Consider the following 23,445-nt stretch of genomic DNA (forward strand, 5'->3'; position numbering starts at 1 on the left):
AAAAGAGAAAAAAAAAATAAAGGAAAAACAAAGCACCTCAGAACTATGTTTGAAATAACAAATACATTATTTATAGTTCCCGAAATGTTAAATGAATCCTTGCAGTTGTGCATAAGATGGCCTGATACACTTCATAGCTTCCACTTTATAAAAAGATAGTCAGCCCCCACCCTGTCCTCCCCAAGCATAAATACACAGTAACATACTGAAAAGAAACTGTCCTAGGATAAAAACTGTTTGTTAAGAAAGTTTGCATTCTTACTAACCACAGTGATATCCCTATAAATGCAAAAGTCCATCTGCAAAATAAAAGTTACAAAACAGAGTACCTTGTTCCTTTCAAAATACACCCCCCAGATGTAACATAGAAGAGTGTATGATGATAAAAATAATTTCTAGATTCTTACCCACCCTCAGTGACTACTCCTCACCTTATAGCCAATGCCATAAAATAAATATGCTGGCAAAAAGTATTCAACCTGCTTCAAGGATTTAAACTGTAAATATGGACTTTAAACTTCAATGTAAAACAAAGAACAAGAGTCTCACTTTAGTAATACCCACACTGGCACTGCAGCTAAAACTCATTGGCACATAACTAACAAAACCCAGTTAGCAATAAATAAGGACAACATGATATATAGACAGACAGATGGAATTGCATAAACAGACAAGAAAAGCAAAGAGACTAACAAACATACGGAGGGGTCTGTTATAAAGAGTGAAAGATACTGATTTATCTGGTACTGTAGTGAGAAAAATAGGTTTGTTTGTAATTATTTTTAAAGTAATTAAACTGAATCACAGGGGCACACCCTTAAATAAGTAAGAGGAAAATTGGTAGAGTGTAGGCCTCCTATAAATATTCCAAATTTCAAGCTAGCAACAGCTCTGTCAAACTTAAATCTGGAAATTAAAATTCAAGGGAGAAAGAATAAAAGCATTGGGGGCTAAAGGAGATGATAGGTAGAGGGGGGATTGAGGAAGCAGGCATTTTTTTTTTTATGAAAGTTGTCTGCCCTACCTTCTTCCCCAGCGCTGAGTTTCTCTTCTCATAATCGGTGTCTCCCTGGAAGTACAGTGTGAGTGGTAATGACTGCCTGCCTCCCTAATGAGTCCATTTTCCTGCTCTTGATGTTGTGTATATACACACACTGCAACCTACCTTACAAACCACAGAGACGGGAAGAGAGAGAGAGAGCAAGAGAGAGGGAGGGACGGGAGTGCAGAGAGGGAGAGAGAGACAGAGACAGAACAAGCGAGTGAGAGAGAGAGAGAGAGAAGAGGAGGAGAGAGAAAGAAAAACAGAAAGAAACAGAGAGAGAAAGGCACAGACAAAGCCCTCCTACCAGACAGCAGACAGCCCTCCTTCCCCTATCCAGCAAAATGCAACTCGGTCTAATGCAGCAACAGGTTCAGTATTGCCAGACTAACAGAGTGAAAAAGGTATATTCTCTATATCATTACTGCTTGCAAATAAACAGTTTAAGAGCAGCTGGCTCCACCTTCTTTATTTATGCTCCATTATGAGGAATGTATTGTTTCAGTTCTGGCACACAGTACATGTAATTATCATAAATACATTTTTGCATATTAGCAGGAACTAGTGAAATGCATAGCTTATTTGTGCAATCTTTTAAAATTTTTTTAATGTGAGAAGAGTGTCAACAAATCTGCTCTGACAAAAGCCTAGTAATGATTTTAAAGTCAGAGGCAGTCTTAAAGGAGGCTCTGAAAGAAAGACTCCATACAATAGGAAACTGATCTCAGACAAAACTGATAACTGCAAAGAAGAAATCATTGCTCAGGAAATAAATCAAGACCATACACAAAATTGCAGACAAAAACAGAATTAAGTTTAATTAAGTACTAATAGACTAGTACTCTAGAAGACTTAGATTGGTTTCTTATTTGAAGCATCTATCTGTACAAATATCACAATGCATTGTACTCTGTGTGAACAGGTGCAATGCATATAGTACATAATGTTACAACAACAGAAATAAATCCCATTAGGAGCTTCTGTCATAAATAGGACAAGATTTCAATGAATATGGGTCTGAAACCATAGCAGAAACCCCTTGTTCTTTTATAAGGAGGGAAAAATAAAATTAATCAGTGTTTCTAAATAAGTCTTCCTTAAAAGGGAAAAACAAAACGAACCAAAACAAAACTGTTTTTCTTTGTCTGATATACGAACCATTTTTTTCATGGGCTAGAACCAAAATACTGCTGGTATTACACTCCCCACCACACTATGTGATCCTCACACCTTTTCTCTACTCCCAGGTGACTTTTCCTCCCTTAAGTGATATATTTGCAGCTATGGAATTACAAACATCAAAAAACAGAACAAGTTTCAAGCTCTTCTTCTTGTCCCCAGATTTTTTAAAACTATACTCTGCTTGTCTACCTACACATCCACCTTCCTTAAAATATTTCTATACAGTTTGGCTATGTGTCACTATGTGGGACTTAGAAACATCACAATAGAAGTTAAATATTCTAAGGAAAATTTACACAAAAATGAAAAATGTGAGTGCCTCTGACCTACTTAAACCCTGAATCTGGGCACCAATAATTAATTGCATATTAAGTATATTAATTTTAAAATCATCCTTTTTATATGGTTTTGTGTTTTACCATGCTTCAAAAATTAGAATACGTTCCTTTGCATAAGCAAAACTACTGTACCATATAAGCATCAATTCCTTCCTTTAAAAGCCAGTTTTCAGTTAATAAAATAAAGAACTTAATCACTTCAATATATAACTTATAGATCAAGTCTATCGTGAGCTGATTCACAAAAATATTTTAGAACATCAGTTATACCTTGGGTCATTACATTGGTTCAAAATGGAGATAGGCATTGTTTTAGCTATTATAAGGGTAGATAACCTATAGAACAGAAATTAGAAGATGATGTCTAGCCACACATTGTGCAAACTGTCCTGGGAAATTCTAGTAGGAAACCAAGAGTCCAGCCCTCCACTCTCACTGAAAACCACTAATTCTAATTCTCAGGTGCTGCTTTAATAGTGTTTTACCCCTCTCAAGGGTGGTTGCGTAATAAAAAGGGGACAGACACACGGGAAAGGGGATGTAATAAAATAAACAGATATGCTTTTGGTCTCACGTCTTAAGAAAAACCTTTCTAAAATACACTCAGTGTTGCCTAAGGTACTAGCACGCATCTCACCCCTTACTGCTCAGCCTGGCAGTTCTGTTTTTCTACTATTGCCCTATTGTTTCTCTGAAGCTGTATTCCAATGTTTGAAGAAAAATGCCACTTAAAAAAGCACAGAGGCCTCACAGTTTGACAGACTGATTCAAATTAGATATAACTATGTCCTGATTTTTAAAATAAGGTTCTAGGTATTTTTGTTTTGTATCGTTTTGTTTTAACCCAAGGAGAATAAGAAGACATTATTTGATTTCCACCAGCAGGAGTCAAAAGGAATGTAAAGGACCGTGAAAGCTATTCACCTTTTCTAAAAAACAACTAGCTAGTTGAATTTTAAAAAGAAAAAGAAATATTTTGGCTTAGTGCAAAATGCACAACACCTCAATGCTTTCTCCATATCTTCACACTTTACTAGATTCCGAGCACAGTAAGTGGCACATTCTTAGTATTTTCTGGGGTTCAAGATACACTCTCCCCGCTGGGACGCAAGACCCATGCACTGAATTAACCATAGCACCATGTGAAACAATAATCCTAATTGACTATCAGACTCTGGAAGTTATAGTTATTAAATTAAGTGGTTTTGTATGCTGATATGCCATGGAGCAATTTCATCTGGTAGAAAGATCCTAGAGTGGGAGTTAAAAACTGGTTTTGGTCTCAGCATGGCCACAAGTAGATTGTGTGCCCTGCGCAAGCCATGTAACCATCCAAATGGAAATGAAGTTTCCATTTCTTCATATAAAAAAATAATTAAATTTAAAAGGAAGGAACTGAAGTAGATAACATAACAATGATTACGATGATAGCTAATACTTAGGTGGTTACTATTTGCCAGGTCCTCTTCAAAGTACTTTTCATTTATTAACTCATTAAACCCTAGTGACCCTATGAAGTAGAGATTATTTTTAGTGGCACTTTCAGGTGAAGAAACAGAGAGGTTAAGTAATTTGCCTGAAATCACACAGCAGAGGAGTAATAGCATTTGAACCCAGCCTGTCTGGTTTAGAGCACAAGTTTAATCCCTGCATCCTACTCTCTCCCAGTATCTAATGGCAGCTAAGTCCCCATCTATCCACAAGATTCTGTGCTTAGGAGTCAAACTCAACACATCCTGACGATTTCTCACATCTTGCTTACTAATACAGCATAGTACAGATTTGCTCTTCTAATTTACAGAGTTCTCAACACATCTGGTTTAAGAGTCTAGCAACTCTATTTAAAAATTTACATAATCCATTCAGTTGCCTTTCTTTGTTTCCAAATGTCCATAAATACGTGCTTCCGTTTGCTTGAACTGAAAAACAACCTGTAATCAACAAGTCTATCAATGTATAAAGCCTACTTGCATTATATATAATTCCCATAGATTATTTGCTTAAGTGCCCTCTGTTTAAAAAACAAACAAAAATTTAAAAAAATCTACATAGTCCTTAAAGTTTCCTTAGTTCAGGTATCAAATATCTAATACTAATGCAAATAATTGCTTTAAAAAAAACTAAATAAATAATAAATAAAATACAATAAAAAATACTGTTTTCCAATAGCCTGAGAAAAGCGTGGAAAAAGCAAGGATTCAATTATACATGATTTGTAAGAGATGCTGAATAACCATCATTAGATTTTACACACTTGGTTTTAACTTTGAATTATTTAGAGATATATTCTCAACACTTTGATACTAATGACTCATTCTACAAGAAAGAATTTGCCCTTGCTCCGATCTTTGTGCATTAACTAAACATGGATTATATGCCCACTCTGTGCCATTCAGGGTACTTGGGGGTAAAAAGTGAAGATAAAACATATGATTTAGTTTCTGCTTTTGAAGACTTCACAGCCTGGTTGGGGGACAGACTTGCAGCAAACAATATTAGTATAAGCAAATAATCTTGCCATTACATAGCGTGATATCTCATGTAATGCAGTGCCTTAAACTTTGTGCTTCTCCCCCAGAATGAAGTCCAACAAAATAAATACCTAAATTTAATATGTGGCTTATGAAAGACGTGTACACACGCACAAGACAGGGACTAGTACTAAGGTTAGATTGGAGACAAATGTGGAGCAGAGGGAGGTACTGGAGACAAACAGTTTATTCTCTAGCAGTGTAGTTTATAGACCCATTGAGTACACTTTATTCATTGCCCCCAAGGTGCCTAGAAAAGTGTCTTCTACAAGTACACAGTACATGAAATTCTTAAATGATTGTGGAAATCAGTGATAGATATTAACCTGGAGCATACAGTTTCATTAATTTTAGAGTTACAGAGTACTCTGGGAAATAAACACTTCCAAAAGTACATGAAGGGTGAGATTTTTTTTTTTAATCTTGAAGACAAAAAAATTCAACTAATTTCAAAAGCATTTACCACTATCCTGAACACACTTTAATCAAGTCCTTTTTCAGACATCTCTAATGTTTTTATATCATGTGAGGCTAAACAGGAAAAAAACGTTGAAACATTTTAAGATTGTTCAAAGGAACACTCCCAAAAGAAAAGAGAAGGGGGAGTAGTTAAAAAAAAAAAAAAAAAGTCATATTGCAATGAAGGACAGAACAAGTTTTAGCCCTGGTACATGGTTGGAAAAGCAAAGACTGGGGTAATGGGTCAAAATGAGTAAGTGCTATACTAAGTACTGATTTTGTCATTGAGGCCACCATCATAAAGTAATTCTATTGTGGTATATATAATTAGACAATAATCCTTAATTTGAGTCATCAGTTTTAAAACTGTGTCCCAGGAGTCCCAAGAAAAACTAGAAGAGCCTGTAGATAAATCATAGTTTACTAGTAGAAGACCAGTAGTATGATCCTTAAATGGGAAGATACATTTCAATTCTAGTCAACAAATATTTAAGTTTTAAACAAAAACAAAACATTACATGAAAACTACATCACGGGGAGTATCTTTAGTATGCCCTTTGCAGTGCTACAGTCATTTTATCCTTTAATATACTTTCCATTGCCATTGGACTGAAGGACCCACCAGAACAGGGACTCTATTTATCAAGCTTTGACAGCCTAATATCTGGAAGAACACCTGGAGTACAGTTAAAGCTCAATAGAGCTTTCTTGAATGAATGAATGAATGAATGAGTGAATGAATGAAAAAACAAAGCAACAATATATGGAATTTATAAACCTTGGTTAATTAAATATTTTAACAAACTTGAGTTCTAAGGATGATATAAACCACCTCTAAATAGCATTTAAACTTTTTTAATTATATATAAAACATATTCTTACTTTAAGATCTTGTGAAAAATGAAAATGGGACCAAAAAAGTAATACTATTCAACTTTTCTCTATGTATGAAAAATTTTTTTAATAAAATGTTGAATAAAAAAGTATTGTCCTATATAGCTAGCAGGATTTTAATTCGAATCATCTCTGAGAAGAAAATTCAGCTTCCCTTCACATTTCACTTATCCATTATTTCTTTCACTTCTACTACATAAGTGTTCAAGTATAAGTTGAAAGTTAGCCTTAAAATTCCTCATAGGAGAGGAACAATCCCTTTTGAAGAAAACACTTTAGTAAGCTGGTTAAGGTCAGAAAGTGGGTGGGAACTGAATAATTCTTCTTGTGGTGCCAAAGTGTACTCCATAAGAAACTAATGACAATTTGAAGGCAGGGGAGCATAGAGATGAGAGAAGAGGAGGAAGAGAGGAGAATGATAAGAAAGAAACGTGGGTAGTGAGAAATTCCCAATGTCAAGGTGGCCAAAAGATTTTTCTAAAAAGAATGATGCCTAATATTAACTTCTAAGACATTTACATTTTGCCAATCTTCTTCTCTTCAAACCTTCTGGAAAGCTTGTACGGCTTTGTTTACTAGTGTTAATGAGGAGTACAAGGATGGAAAATGAAGGTACTGTGATAAATTCATCCATATACTGTAGCCCTTGCAAACATAGAAGCTTCTTAGAGAGACCAGAGTTCCAAGGAGTGACCAGTGGCACTGTGAACAGTGGTCAGTAAACGGTGAATGGTGAATAGCAAAAACTCAAAAGCATGTTTAACATAGAATGACTCAGATATAGATATGAGTCAATCACCTTTTCCCACAAATATACAGGAGAAATACGGTCAGAGAGAAAAAGCATATAGATTAATGTCTGAATTACAATTTATTATAATTTAATCGTTAATACCTCCATCAATTAATCTTAAATGATATGAATATCTCCAGAAACACAGGAAGAGAGTACCTTCATGACACAATAAATTTTAAATCAAAGGGTTAAAAAGCATTAAAATGTCATTTGCAATATCTCCCTCGCTCTAGAAAAATGTATTAGACATGTATACTACATGAACTTTTCCTGCTCCCTGCTCAATCGTCTCTCTTAAACAATCTAGGACAGTGCTGGCAACTGTCTTTAAAGTTTCAACACTTACATAATAATTTATTCATATGTACAGGTTATATTCAATATGCAAGGAAAAAGAAACAAACTATGGCGTGTGTTCTATAGGAAAAATAAAAGTCACATAGAAGATACATAACAGAGGCATCTTAATTGCTAATAGCTGTTATTTGTCCAGCAGATTGGTGAGCTCTCCACCATCCTCCTTGGTGATTCTACCCGCAAAAACTCCATCTTGTTCTTCTGATCTAAAAGGGTGCTACTGGGGCGCCTGAGAGGTTCAGTCGTTTAAACGTCCGACTTCGGCTCAGGTTATGATCTTGTAGTTCGTGAATTCCAGCCCCAGTTGGGCTCTGTGCTGACAGCTCAGAGCCTGGAACTGCTTCAGATTCTGTGTCTCCCTCTCTCTCTCTGCCCCTCCCCACTTGCACTCTGTCTCTTTCTCTCCAAAATAAACATTAAAAAAAAAAAAAAAATTAAAAAGCTGCTACTATTAGAAAAGATTCATTCTTAAAATAAAAATTACCACTACTATATGTGTCAAGAACTGTGCTTAATGCTACTTACGCATGTCATTGAATCCTCCCTACAGCCTTGTAAGAAAGGTAATATTAATGTTCTCATTTATAGATAAGGACACTGAGGCTCCAAGTCACCTAGCTACTAAGTGGTAGAAGTCAGGCCTAAAATCAATCCAATGGAATTTATGAGGGATAGAGGGAGAGGCTTGACAAAATTACTTTAAAAATGTTCTAGAATAATAAACTGGTGATATTAGGAAGATTTTGAAAAAAGACTAATGGTGGGAAACAGGTTTGAGGGCACATGGATTTCCCAGATAATTTCAATACTTATTTCACATATTTTGAGAAAAATCGTATTAATTGTCACAAAGTAAAATTTAAAGAAAGGATAATGAAGAAAAGCAGCATATAAACAATGTTCAAAAGTGATAAAAGAAAGCTACCATGAACCAGTTTGATTAAGGGGTTGGAAACATTAGTAACAATCTGTCCAGTAATATTGAAGCCAGTTATTAATAATAGAGTCAGCATGACAACAGCCTGCTAACTCCTCTGAGGCAACAGGCCACATGGATGATTCAAAATGGGTGGAAACAGTATCTCTTATTTTTGTTTAAGAAAGCCCATTTGACCCCAATAACTTACAAGTTTACAACCACAGCCTTTTAAACATATAAGGACATATCAAGTTTTTAGAAAAGAAGCTGCATAAAATCTCAATCTTTTTCATTTCTATTAATAACAAATACAGAAATATCTTATTAATCAGTGTGTGTGTGTGTGTGTGTAATGTATATATAATACATTCTGGTGTGTATATGTATATATATATGTAAATATTATAAATATTTATAAATATTTATATATATATGTAAATATATGTCTGGTACATGTATATATATATGTAAATATATATACACGTATATATACATATGTATATGTATATATGTATACATATATGAATACATACATACATATGTATATGTATATATGTATACATACATATATACATATATATATTTACATATATATATACATGTACCAGACATGTTTTGCAGGATTCTTATGAAATAGAAATTTTGAAATGAATTATATTAAGTAAAATGTTATTTTATAGTTATATCAGGTATTTCAAAATTATCAAAAGTGTCAACATAAATTCTATTTCATGTTGAAAATCCATAAATCTAGGCTTATGTCCTACTCTGTTTCAAACTGATGACATTATACTACTTAAAATGTAATAATGGGATCTTTCAAAACACAAATAGTATGTCCAACATCTGTTAAACCTATATAGAACAGGAGCCTAAAAGAAGTGTCTCACCAATTGAGGAAATAGTTTTACTAGTAATCAGTAAGAGAGGAAAACTGCCCATAATTAAATCTGTATTAATTATGAAAAGGGCTATGAAAGAACTGAGTCGTCATTTTATGGAGTTCATTTTAGAAATTTAGTGGTCTGCTACTCCAATACACACTTCTTATGATGTCATATCTAGAAGTCTGCAATTGAAATAAACTGAAAAACACTCTAAGCTAATAATTGAATAAAATGCATGTTGTTTTTGCCTAAAACAACTAAACTTCACCTACACTCTCTCCACCAATAAGTGCATTAATTCAATGTGCCACTAAACAATTTATGCTTTAGCAGTTTAATCAGATGTTTAAAGTATATTTTATAATAAAATAATAGATATTATAAAACATAATATTAGGCATTATAAATTAAACAAATTCTGAAGTCTTCAGGTGCTGCATTTTCACTATCGCTATTACTTTAAAAGTTAAATTAATAAATGTATAGAAATTAACAATAAATCAGAGGAGATTTTAGGAAGTGGTGGATGATATACAAAATATTTATGACTGATAAGGTCTGGGCATAGACCAATAATAAATGTCACTGTAACTAATCAAAACAAATACTGGCTGTAAATAAATGATACAGTGCCAGTGTTTGCTTCCTGAATAACAATGCTAGCTTTAGATAACAAACTAGAATACATTCTAAAACAAATAAATAAAATTTGAGGATGTAGTTTTACTACTGCTATACTCTAGAGCAACAGTTTCTCCAATTTTTAAAAACTATAGATCCCATCATTAAAAAATATTTTAAACTCTACAAAAATCATTTATCTGTTGGTTCCCAACTCCATTCCCACCCCTTCCATCGTCTTCTGTGTTGGAACCTGAAAACTACATTTCCCAGATTACTTTGCCAGAATGAGAAGCCCTGGCAAATGATCAAAGAGCATTTTTTTTTCTTCTTTTGCTTTTGGCATTAGCAACCTCAACAAAGGTACTTCAGCAGCCTCTGCAGTGCAGGGCTCTTGGGATCTGGCTCTTAGGACTGCTGATGGCAGCACCAGTACTGCGGTTGCAGAACAGCACACGCTCTAACAGCCTTGGCAAGTAAAACAGCATTGGTGGAACCGTGGACTGCTGGGCTCTTGCCATGTCAGTAGGAGTGCGGGTGCCTGGCTTCCTGCAAAGAGTGGCAATGATGAATCCAACAGCCACAGCAGCAGCAGTGCTCCAGCTGCCTCTGCAGCACAGTGCTTGTAAGCTCTGGGTAACAAAACTTTCCCTTGCTTTCTGCAGATATTCATTGTTACATATCATTGCCACAGTCTTTCCCTTCTATCAGACTTTCCAACACATTTGTAACCAATTCTCGGATTAAAGTCCCTCTGTCTTGAGTCATTTCTGTTTTTCTGACTGGGCACTGATCAATATAAGCGCACACCTCAATATATATAATGATTTGTAAGTTATAGACTTATACTACCATGTTATATACATTACAGAACATATGAATAAGCCCTTTAAAGGATAAGCACTTTAAAGGATAAGAAAACAAGAAATAAATGATGCTTTTAAATAAATTTTAATTTTGTTGTATTTATTAGCAATTTTAAAACATTTTTGCTCTCACTAAAACACAACACTTTAGAGTAATTTGGTTAAATATTTGCCATTCTTTATATCTTAGCTTGGTTTTACACTTTGTGACACAGTCACGTGAAGATCTGTTACTACAATCCGATTATTGTGATACCTGCTGGAATGGTCACGGTGGGAGAAAAGCCTCACAAAATAGTAGAACCAAACGGAAGAAGGGCATCATTGGTTGTGCTTATTAAATCACAATACTCAATTTTCAATCTCAACCAACAATTACGTTGAAGATTTTCTTGAAATTTGCCTAGTAAATTTTCATCTTTCCAAATGTCCATGAGTTGTTCTTATAAACTAAAAGGTATTTGTAGTATTTTTTTATTTAAAAAAAAAAAGAATTTTAATGCCTCTTTAAAGATTTCATTTGGAAGATTTTGAAACAAGTTATAAAATTCTATTCCAAATTTTAAAAAGTTCTCAGATACAGTTTTTATACAGTTTTTCAATTATGCAGAAACTAGAGTTTTACAATTACATTGGTTTTGGCAACAAAATCACATTATAATGAATATAACTACAAACATTCAATATGAAAATGTTCTCTCCATACCCTGAGTCATTACCTTCTCAACTCATTGTTAGTATCACTAATACTCAGCCACTGAATAACCAGTGAAACTCCAGTGGTGCAAATAATATTCATGTCCACTCTCCATCTTACTACGAACTATCATAAAAATTCTACGAAAATTTTAAGATTCTTCTATATTTGATGTATTTTCTACTATACTGCAAAGCAACTGTTGAAAAAAAAAATTAACCACATCAATGATATCCTACAGTACCCATGTATCCTTTTGACTTTGACTGATTTGCTAAAATAAGTTGCTTATAAATGATGAGTAAAAGAATTTCATGTGTAGAAGTACCTCTGTAATCTTACCTAGAAATCTTTTTTTCCGTTCCACCCAAGCCCTCAAAAGCTCCAAAACTATGTTAACACAGGTTTTTCAGTAGGCATTGTTTTACTTAAAGAGTATTTTGAGGCTTAGCAAGTATCTCCCCCAGCAAGCCTTCTAGTGTTTCATAAAAATGTAGTTCTTTGTAGTAGTGAAATTGAGCCTAACAAATACCATTTGTTGAAATATTGGAAATATCAGTACTTTAACTATATAGTAAACCTTTCACACTGTATAATTTTTTTCAAGGACTTATTTTTTTTAATCTTCAGCAATGTTTTCTATGCATCTTCTAACATTTGCTGACACATAAATGAGATATAGTTTGCTGCCACTTATTTTTCATGCATTATTTCAGTCACTTTGGCTCAGGGCACATCATACACTAAGGGTGAGGTTCATCCTTAATGAGAATGAATATAAGTATAATTTCAAATATGTATATTTGATCATTATTTTTGGCTGACTTGTATTCTTGTATCTTGATCATCGATGTATTCTTGATCATTATTTTTGGCTGACTTATTGTGAAATGACTAAATCGTCATTGTTTTTACTTTATAATATAGCTGACATGTGCATAATATGTATTAAAGATACTCTTGTTTAAATATGCTTGACTATTATTCTATCTTTGTTCTGTTATTTTTTTTAAGTCAGTTGTCTGTTTTGTAAGAGTTAGTTTAGTTAAAACTGGATAGCATAAACTGTGATTCCTCACAACAAGGCATAAATAAAATTCAGTACCCCCAAATCTTAAAGCAAATCCACTCCCACTCTCCTTTCAGGATACTTTGCACAATGCATACAATGCATACAATGCATATGATTGATACTTTGACATTGCCAGCACCAATCTGCATACTAAAGATTAGTAAACTTTAATCTTAGTTTTGTTAAACAAAAAATATATACATAAAAGTTTTGATTATCTTCTCAAACCCTAATATGTCATCCTGCATATTCCTTAGGGCACATGCCCACTGTTTTTGAGACTACTGTTCTACAGTATGAGCCTTGAATTCAGATCTGAATAATACTTATTGACTGTATCCTTAAGCAAGTTATCTATCCCTGTCTTTGTATAGTTCATCTATAAAATGAGAATAAAAATAGCTATCTTATAGAATTGCTTTAATGATTACATTAGATTGATAATAGTAACAGATAATATTTGTTGACTACCTACTAAGTGGAAGGCATTATTCAAAGCACATTGAATGCATTAATTCTTGAGTACAGTGTCTACATATAATGAACACTTGATAAAAAAAAAATAGTTTTCCTCCCCAGGAAAGACAGAGATTAATTGTACAAAATCAGGAATATTTATTAAGGCAAATAGAGTTGGTTGTTTGCATACTTATCCCTTCCACAAAATGTCAAGTTTCCTGGAGGCAAAGTTATGTTATAGCCATCCTTATATCTTAATAGAGTGCAAAGTACAATGCTTTGAATGTATTAAGTGCTCAATAATTACATAAATGTTGTTGAATGAATGTACATAGGATACCACCATAACTTGCTGTTTATTGTTTGTAAAATGTCGGCCAACTCCATAACTGACAGGAATGATCGGTTAACTGCACATGCACTGCAAAACACGCTATTGTTTTATACATACTCCATTATACCTTTGCAGTAAGAACAACACTCTCCACAATTTTTGAAAATACAATAACCCTTGATTATTTGTATAAACAGATGAAAAGTAAGGTATGGATAATACAAAAGTAATTTCTATTTGGATTTTGACGTGTGTTTCTATATTTATATTAAACTACTGATATACCTAATATTCTATAAAAGAGACTGCATGTGAAACAAAATAAGCTACATTATGAAAAGCTGACTTAGAAGGAAGTTGAATGCAGTTTAGTTTCTGTGATCTTTCCCTTTATTTAACTCTTCTGTGTATGTAACCCACACCACTTTGATTACTCAAACTACATGGAACTTTCTATTTCTCAAGCCCTCCCCAGAGGATAAGAAATGTTTAAATGTTGCTTTTCATGGGGATATTTTCTGTGTAAAGTAGGCAATTCTCATCAGTGAATCTGAAATCATGACTGCCTATGTATTATAAAAAATCAGTTAAAAGACATTATGAAATACACTATTTGCTTCACTTAAATTAAGAATTTTCATTTTTTATAAAATATTTTATTCATTTGTGAAATGCATTATAAATGTTCTTCATGACTTTTTTTTTCAGGTAAGTGACCTGAGGTAGAGAAAAACCAGTTGGTGATATACTTAATCACATGTGAAATCTCACAAAGTTTTCTATACAACTCATAATGCTGTTATAAAGGGAAAAAAAGCAAATTATTTTCAAATATTTAGAGAAAGTAAAGGAAGGAATAATAAATGCAAGGCATCACTGTACCTTAATGAGAAACTAAAAGATTAGCTTTTCATCTTTCTCTTAATTATTCATGAATAGTACACCCCATCTCTAGGTGTACAGAAGGTAGAGTGTTTAGGTAGAAAGAACATGTGCTTTAGAGTCAAACAAAGCTGAGTTTGAATCAAGCTCCCATATTTACTAGTCGTGACCTGAAATAAGTTATTCATTTTCCCTGAATTTCAGTTTCCTCATTAGGGAAAATTGAGCAAAAATATTCAATGAAAACAGATACAAAGTGTTTGACTTATAGTGAAAATTCATTAAATGATAATCCATTTCCTCCTTTTATTCCTAAACCAGAGGTTCTCAATTTCTTTTTTGTACTATGGATCTCTTCTAACTAGCAATGATTCACATCAAAAATTTATATTTATTTGTCTATCACATAACAGCTTAAAACATTTCTTCATATCAACTACTGAATTTGATCTTCACTGTCACCCTGTGAAGTTATTTGACATTATCCTAATTATTCACAGTAATAAATTGAACTTCAAAGAGAGTAAAGAATTTGTACAAGATCTTGCAAGTAGTAAGTTACAAATTGAACTTTCACCTACCATTCCATCAAGCCTGGTTACCCAATTACTCAAAGGAAAAAAAAAAAAAATCCTAGCCAGAACTAACAAACAGAATGTTTTATACTAAGAAAATTAAATATAATTAATACATATTATTAAACTATTTACCTGGGCCCAAAGTGAAGTAAGGACATATTCACATTATTATCACTAGTGGTTCTAGGACCTGAGAATTGGTTGGTGCAGCCAAATATTTTAGTAACACTTTCCTAGAAGATAGCTTTTTATGAAAAAACAGTGAATTAACAAAGATATGAAAACTTATAATAGCTAATCTGGTTGTTCATTGTAGAAAATGACTTTAAGATTTAGAGTGTAACTTTATATTTTTCAGTAATACACTAAATGTCCCCCGTAATCAATATATTTCTTCCCAAATGACAGTATAAGATGAATAAGTTCTGGGTAGCAAACATACAGAATAGTGATGATAGTTAATAATACTGTATTGTATATTTGTAATTTGCTAAGAAAGTAAATCTTAAGTGTTCTCACCACAAAGGAATAAAAAAGGTAACTATGTGCCGTGATAGATGTGTTAATTACCTTGATTGTGGTTATCATTTCACAATGTATACGTATATTAAATCATCACATTGTACATCTTTTAAAAATTCATTTTGTACAACCTAAATATACATAATTTTTATTGTCAGTCATACCTTATTGAAGCTAGAAAAAAAATTAAAATAATAAAAAAATACAGATAATCTTAAAAAAAAAAGCAGTTGTCTCTGAGTACTGAAATCATGTACTTTTTTTCTATAAACTTTTCTATATTTTCAATACTTCCTATGTAGTACATATACTATGTTTATAGTTATAAAATATCTTAATAAAATAATTACCTCTTCATCAAAAACAAACAAAAAAACCCACAAAATACGGAAAAAATAGGTGTGTCTAAAATATTGGGTGGCCTATTCAAACAAGATAACCATTTCATCCAACCAACTCTGAAGGAACAGCTAATTAATCACTTAGATGATCAAAGACTCTCAACGGTACACTTAAGGAATCATTTATTTGAGCCCTTATCTTTCCTTGTATCTGTTTCTTACTTATTAGGAGGAAATAAGAGCATAAAAATTAAAGGTATGTGGGTTCTGGATTCTGACTGCTGAAATTCAAATCTTGGCCCTACTACTTTAGACAAATCCTTTCAATATCATTAAACCTTTTGTCCTCTTCTTTAAAATGGGGGAGGGGCAGCTAGATGGCTCAGTAGGTTAAGCTACAGACTCTGGGTTTCCTCTCAGGTCATGATCTCAGGGTTCCTGCAATTGGGCTCAGCACTCACAGTGTGGAGCCTGCTTGGGATTCTCTGTCCTTCTCTCTCCGCCCTTTCCATGTTCACTCTCTCTCAAAATAAATAAATAAACTTTAAATTAATTAGTTAATTTTTATTGATTTTATTAATTCATTAATAAAATGGGGGAAATAACAGTACCTATAGAACAGGTTTTCATGATGATTAAGTGTGACAATCTAAATATTGGTAATAAGTAGCATTTATCAAGCACTTTATCAAATAGTGAATACCATGTTAAACATTTTATATATATTATCTTATTTAATAATCATAAAATCCTGTAAGTACTATTATTATCCCATTTACAGATGAAAAAAGTGAGGCCCAAGTCCCACAACCAATAATAACACTAAACCAGAATTTACATTCAGCAGACTAATTCTAAGTACAAATGCTTAGAGGCTAAATTCAATAAGCTTAATGCCAGGCACATAGTAAGCATTTAATAAATCTTATTTTGTGCTCTGTGTTTGTTTCTACTTCACCTAAGTGTCAATTTCTTATTTAACAGTTCTAAATTGAATGAAGTAGTTCTCAAAGACTACTATTTCAGGATTCCTTGGACTTACCCTACTGAACACCACCATTCTAAAAAGGGATTTTTAGGGTGGTGAAAATACTCTTCATGATATTATGATAAGGAATATATGACATTGTACATTTGTCCAAACCCACAGAATAACACCAGTGGTAAACCCAAAGTTAAAAAAAAAAAAAATGGACTTTGGGTGATTATGATGTGTCAATGTAGGTTTGTGCTTGGTAAGAAAAAAAAAAGTACTATTTTGATGAGTGATGATAATGGAGGAGGCCATGCATGTGTGGGAGAGGGGTATACAGGAAATCTCTGTACCTTTCTTTCAACTTTATCATAAACCTGAAACTGTTTTAAAAATATAAAGACTTTAAATGTAACATAGTATCCTGGACAGGATCCTGAACCAAAAAATTATATTAAATAAAAAAAAAGAAATCTGAATAAACCAGAGACTTTAGTTAATAATAATATGTTAACACTGGTTCATTAATTGGAGCAAATTACCATACTAATACAAAATATTAATAATAAGAAAAACTGGGTATGGGATGTATGAGAACTCTGTACCATGCTCTCATTTTTTCTGTAAATCTAAAACTGTTCTAATAAATAATATTTATTTGAAAAAAGATCAATTAAAAAAGTCAATAGAAGGGGCACCTGGGTGGCTCAGTTGGTTAAGCATCCAACTCTTGGTTTCAGTTCAGGTGGTGATCTCATGGTTCAAGGGTTCAAGCTCCATGTTGGGTTCCATGCTAACATTGTGCAGAGCCTGCTTGGGATTATCTCTCTCTCCTGCTCTCTCTGCCCCATCCCTGACTCACACTTTCTCTCTCTTTCTCAAAATAAATAAATAAACAGTTTTTTAAAAAGTCAATAGGACTTGTTTTGGGAATGCAAACATATGAAGTGAAGACTTGAGTAGGATGTGACCACAAGGATGAATTTAAGTCAATGACTTGAGTCATTTAAGTCTGTCATTTAAGACAGAGTGTCATAGTACCTTAATCTAGGAAAGGAATTTTTTTTAAAAAGTAGCTTTGAATGGTTAAAAGTCCCAAAATGACAAATTAAAGACAATTTCAGATTAGAAGATTTTATGGAGTGAAATAATTACACAGAATCATTAAGCTAGTTCATGGAAAGCTGCGACTGAAAACTCTTCACTCCCAATCCAGTGCTCTTTCTACTACAACAGATTGGTGCATTAGCACATGTTTGACTCAAGTAAGTAATTAAGTAAACTGAAGGGGGGAAGAAAGTGACAAAATGGAAAACCTTTGAATCAGACTCAAGTATTCTAGTTAGTATGGCAAGGAACAGCCACAATTTCAAAATGGCTTTAACCAGAAAAGAAACAAAATAGACTAGACATTTGATAAGGGAGGAAACATTGGAATTGAAAGAAAATGATGGCAGGCTCCCTGTTTGGTGGTTTCAGATCCAAGCTTTTGCCTTGAAGGTAATAATTCAAAGTGCTTTAAAGCCTGGACTGACCATACTAAATAACATAGAATTATAACCTGTTGAGATAAGATCATTTTATAGTCTGTACTCTGAAATTCCCAAATTCATATTATTTCTAACTGGGCAACAAACCGACTGTTGGTTGGGCTAATTTATCTTATTTTTCTGACTGCATTAAAAAAAATTATCAAAATTTTCAACCATACAAAATTAGCATATAATAAAGGATTTCTCTTGTACCCATTATCCAGTTTCAATAATTCGCAACATTTTGCCTAGTGCCACCACCACCTTTCCCCCAACCCCAAAGGGACTGAACTCACTTAATATGAAGAACAGAACCATCTTTGGGAAAAGGAAAAAGGATGGAGGCAATGTTTTCAGTCTGTCATCCATTGAGACTTAAACCAGAAAGATTCCAGACTTTGAGGCAAATAAATATAAGCCAGGGATAATAAAGTGAAAGTTTGCTAGCAGGGTAGTCTAAATATGTTATTCAAGAATCAATGGAACTGTTGTCTTTGTGGAAGGAGGATATTTTAAAGAATTATTTTCCAACTTTTTAGTTTGACACAAACAGGTGGGGCAAGAATGATTATAAAGCTTCATTGAGATTATAGTTTCTAAAGATGATTTTAGTTTTGAGGAACACAAAGTTTAATTTCATCATCATGTTTACATTCACACAATCACAGACCTACCATATTCCAATAAGCACCTAAACAAAGAACAGTTGGCACTATTTACCAAATTTCAATATCACCAAGACTCAGTTTATTTTGAGAGCTCAGTTTATTTTTATAGTAAAATATTTTCCCATGAAGTCTCTTTGTGTGCTTGAGAATGTTTTCCCATTTTTAGATTTAAATTATTTTAAAATTAGAATATATAGTGACTTGTCAAATTCAATGGTCTTTTTGTAATCTTAATGAAACTATGTATTTCTGGACCCTGGAGGATTCTTCCACACATTTGGAACTTCACTTCAGTTTCCTGTCTAAATGTTGAAGGCAGAGACTATTAGAAGCTGGCTATGCAGCAAATATAAGTACATCTAAAACATCTTCATTGAAAAGAAAACATGAACATTATGCTGAACTATTTCAATTTTCATCATGAAACAAAAGACAAAAATTAGCAGGTAGAGATAGGAGATGATGGGGAAAGGGGAATTAAAATGAAATAAGTAGCAAGGCTCAACTGAAGTTTTAAAGCAGGTATCCAAATACAGGTTTGGTAGGAAATGTGAGGCAGGCTGGACAATGAGAATATCCACTATCTGAGCCAATAAAGTTACACTGGTTTTGAAAAATACACACATACATACATACATACATACATATCAAGATACACATTCTCCTTCTCAAATCTGAACCTCCCAATTGGCTTTAGATTGCAAATGGCAATGAACAGAATTTAGTTCTTTCCTCCATCTTCATTAGCAAAATGTTAACATGTAGCTGTTTCTTGCTTTCCATTCTTTCTTAAATTATAAAATTTTTCTCAATCAAAAAATTCCTTCCTATGTTTCATATAAACTAAGCTGTATCTCTGACAGTCCTACATCTCTCAGGATATCCTTAGTTCTCCACAGATTTTAATTCATTCAATAGTATCACAGCCCCATAATGCCTTTATATGCCCTGGTTCTCCAAAAAGTCCAAGCTCAGACTTCTCCAAAGAACATTTGTTTATAAAGACCATCCACACATTGATCCTATTTTTCATTCTTTCTGACCACACACTCCTACAATTGCTATACATTCTGACTAATATATTTCTACCCCTCAGGTTATATCCCATTTTAAGAACCGCAGCGTCCATCCCCTACTGGCAATCACCTTTCCACTCACATAGCTAGATCACTCTCCAAATACTGCTTACCCCTCTAAAGTCTGCCTTCCTTATATACTAATTTCTAATACCAAACACCCACTCTTGAGGCAAAAATATATCAGCTAAAGGTCAGGGCCTATTAATTTATCTCAAAATTCCAATCATCATGGAAAACATGCACGATTTTCCATAAAGTTCTAACTCTTGCTACTTTCTAAATGATCTGTCTTGGGTAGTTTTGTGTACTGTGCTATCCTACATCTCTCTTTATTGTATCCACTACAGCTCAGTGAAGGTTCTTTCCTCTGCTTTCTTAAATCTACATCCCCCTAAGATATCTGGTCAGCACACAGGAAAAATATTAAAACTCTCATATATCAGCTCTTTGTCACCATCTCTTGATATTTTTGCGAGCACCTATTCTCACTCCATCACACAGAAACTTCTTTCTCCTTAACGTTTGCCTTTCACATAATTTAACAAATAATACCTAGAATAGATTAAACTTGAAGATGTTTTCATATATGAATTATTAATAAAACATGATCATTTACCTATCTGGTTGTATATTTTTATTTTAAAAATCAAAATAGACACAGAATAGGAAACAAAAGAAATAAACATTTTAGAAACATAAAGGATTAAGAATGGAGACAGATTAAACTGTCAAGTGTGTCTTTAATAGAAACAGTAAATAGAATACTTGTCAATCCTCTGACAAATATACCACTGTACAAGCTCTGGACATCTGAGAAGGGAAAAAAGGAAGCGAGTAAGAGAGGTTCCCCCAGCCAAAGCTAAGAATGACCTGAGCCCTGAAGCTATGTCATGTATACAATCAACCTACTACTCAAAACCAGTAATTATATATCCAATCCCCCAATTTCAAAGCAATTTTAAATATTTCTTCAAGGTTATGTACTTTATATTTTATATTCCCTCTCAAGATTGGCTTTGATATCAATTTTTAACTTGATTCTCCTGAATAAAAATATTTGTCTTTGAGGCAGAACTGAGGCTGGTATCTATCACAAAATTAGTTTTGCTGAAAGATAGCCCAGTGACGTTTTCATAGAAAAACATTTCATAGCACCATCTGTACTTACCATCTGAACCCCTACCTAATAAGTAAGCTACCAGTCTAGTTAATCTCTCTCAGTTTTTTTCCTTCATCTATAAAATGGGGATAATAATATTAACTACCTCATAAAGTTGTAAGGAACAAAGGAGTTAAAAAATGTTAAGTAATTAAATATTGTCTGACATTTAGTGATATTAAAGAGCTGAAAATTATAATAATCCCTGAATGGTTGTGATTCCATAGGTTATATAATTTATCTTTAGCTTAATTTTAAAAAACTGCTAAAAGCAATGTAAGTGTACAGTATATGTTTTTTGTTTTGCTAAATTAAAAAATTATGATAACCTGAAATCCTAAAAATAAATAATTAAATTTAGAGTGGTATTCAAATTGAATTAGCTTAAATACTTTAAGATTGGCTTTAAATTTTGTTGTTGTTGTTTTTGGTTTTAAATTTCACTGGCTGGCATCATCAACAAACTGGAAGCCAAAATAGTAGTTACTAGAAGAAGTGTTTTGGATAAACTTGAAGATACTTACAAAAAAAAACCAAAAAACATATATATATATATATATATGAGAGATATATATATATGAGAGATATATATATGAGATATATATATATATGAGATATATATATATATATGAGATATATATATATGAGATATATATATATGAGATATATATATATATCTCAATAATATATATATATATGAGATATATATGTATATGAGATATATATATGAGATATATATATATATGAGATATATATATATGAGATATATATATATATCTCAATAACTAGGTTGTATACACAAAGAATGAAGCAAAGCACATAGTTTCTAATTAAAATTTAGCTGAGGCTGGAAAAGGCTGACATTTAAGGAAATGGTAGAACTAAAAAGATGAATTCTGGGGGCCTCTCCCTATCACACATAAGAACTTATTAGAAAACTCTAATAATTAAGAAAATGTATTGTTGTCATAGGGATAGTCAAATCAACCAAGATCACAAAAAAGGGTCTACAATCAGACCATTGCCTTTATGAACCCTTGTCATATGAGAGGTGGCAGGGCAGATCACTGAGGAAAGATAATAACATACATTAAATATAGCCGGAAAACTGTGTCTCTCTTAAGAAAACAACTTAAAGTTTAATCTTTACATAATATACAAAATCAATGCCAGGATAAGCTGCATTAAAAGATACAAAAAGCATTAACTATAAAAAATAATGATGAGTATGGCCGCATAAAAATTAAGATTTTTCTGTTCATTAGGATACACTAAAGGAAGTGAAAAGACAACCTATGAATCAGGAGAAGAAATTAGTATCTAGAATATATAAAGAACTCATGCAAATCAATAAAAAGGCCCACAGAAATTTAAATAAAGAAAATGGGAAAGCCATGAGCAGCTATTTTACAGAAGAGAAACACATATACATGTTCACAACTTCATGGTAAACTAGAAAATGCAAATCAAGACCACCGTGAGATATTTGTTACCTATTCAAGTAGCAAGAATTAATAAATCTGACAAAATATCATTTGTAAAAGAGAATATGGATCAACAGAGATATCTTATACATCATTGGTGAGGGTATAAATGGGTAATACAATTTTGAAAAAATAATCTAACAGTCTTTTGTAAAGTTGAGCAATTATATATCCTATGATCCAGCAATTCTAAGCTCAGTATACACCCAAGAGAATGTCTTGCAAACATCACCAAGAAACATACACAAGAATGTTTATAACAGCACTCTTCATATTAGCAAAAAAACAAAAAACAACCCAAATGTCCATTAAGGAGAAATGATAAATGGCATTGTCATAAATATTATATAAAAGCAAAAATTAACCATATGAATTTCAGTTACCTACAAAAACATGGGTGTATAATCTTAATAACTTAATTTTGAGATAAATACAGCATGATATTAATATATTAATGCATATTATTATATTATATTAATTATATTATATTATATATATTATGTATTTACATATTATTTAGTCACAACTTTATACTTTATACAACTTTATACGCGGCACAGCTATATATATTATTTGCAGGAAAAAAACTATGGAAAATAAACACAAAATTCAGAATGGTGGCTACTTTTTTTTTAAGTTTATTTATTTTGAGAGAGAGAGACAGAGAGAGAGGACATAAGTGGAAAAGTGGCAGAGAGAGAGAAAATCTCAAGGAGGCTCCAGCGCTGTGAGTGCAGAGACTGATAGGGGTTCCATCTCACAAACTGTGAGAT

At 32.8% G+C, this 23,445-nt stretch overlaps 1 protein-coding gene across 45 annotated transcripts in view; it reads right to left on the reverse strand.

Annotated features, from left to right (window-relative positions):
* Positions 1-23,445, reverse strand: part of ZBTB20 (zinc finger and BTB domain containing 20) — a 769,297-nt gene that overhangs the window by 723,561 nt on the left and 22,291 nt on the right. For 4 of the 45 annotated variants that reach the window (XM_049629378.1, XM_049629376.1, XM_049629367.1 and 1 more), the window contains exon 1: positions 1,025-8,834. The exons of the other annotated variants lie outside the window; for them this stretch is intronic. The gene's annotated coding sequence lies outside the window, so the exon portion shown is untranslated. Of the gene's footprint in view, positions 1-1,024; positions 8,835-23,445 lie in introns of those variants that run through there. 45 annotated transcript variants of the gene reach the window in all.

The sequence above is a fragment of the Panthera uncia genome, chromosome C2 (genome assembly GCF_023721935.1).
Source record: "Panthera uncia isolate 11264 chromosome C2, Puncia_PCG_1.0, whole genome shotgun sequence".
Taxonomy (NCBI): Eukaryota; Metazoa; Chordata; class Mammalia; order Carnivora; family Felidae; genus Panthera; species Panthera uncia.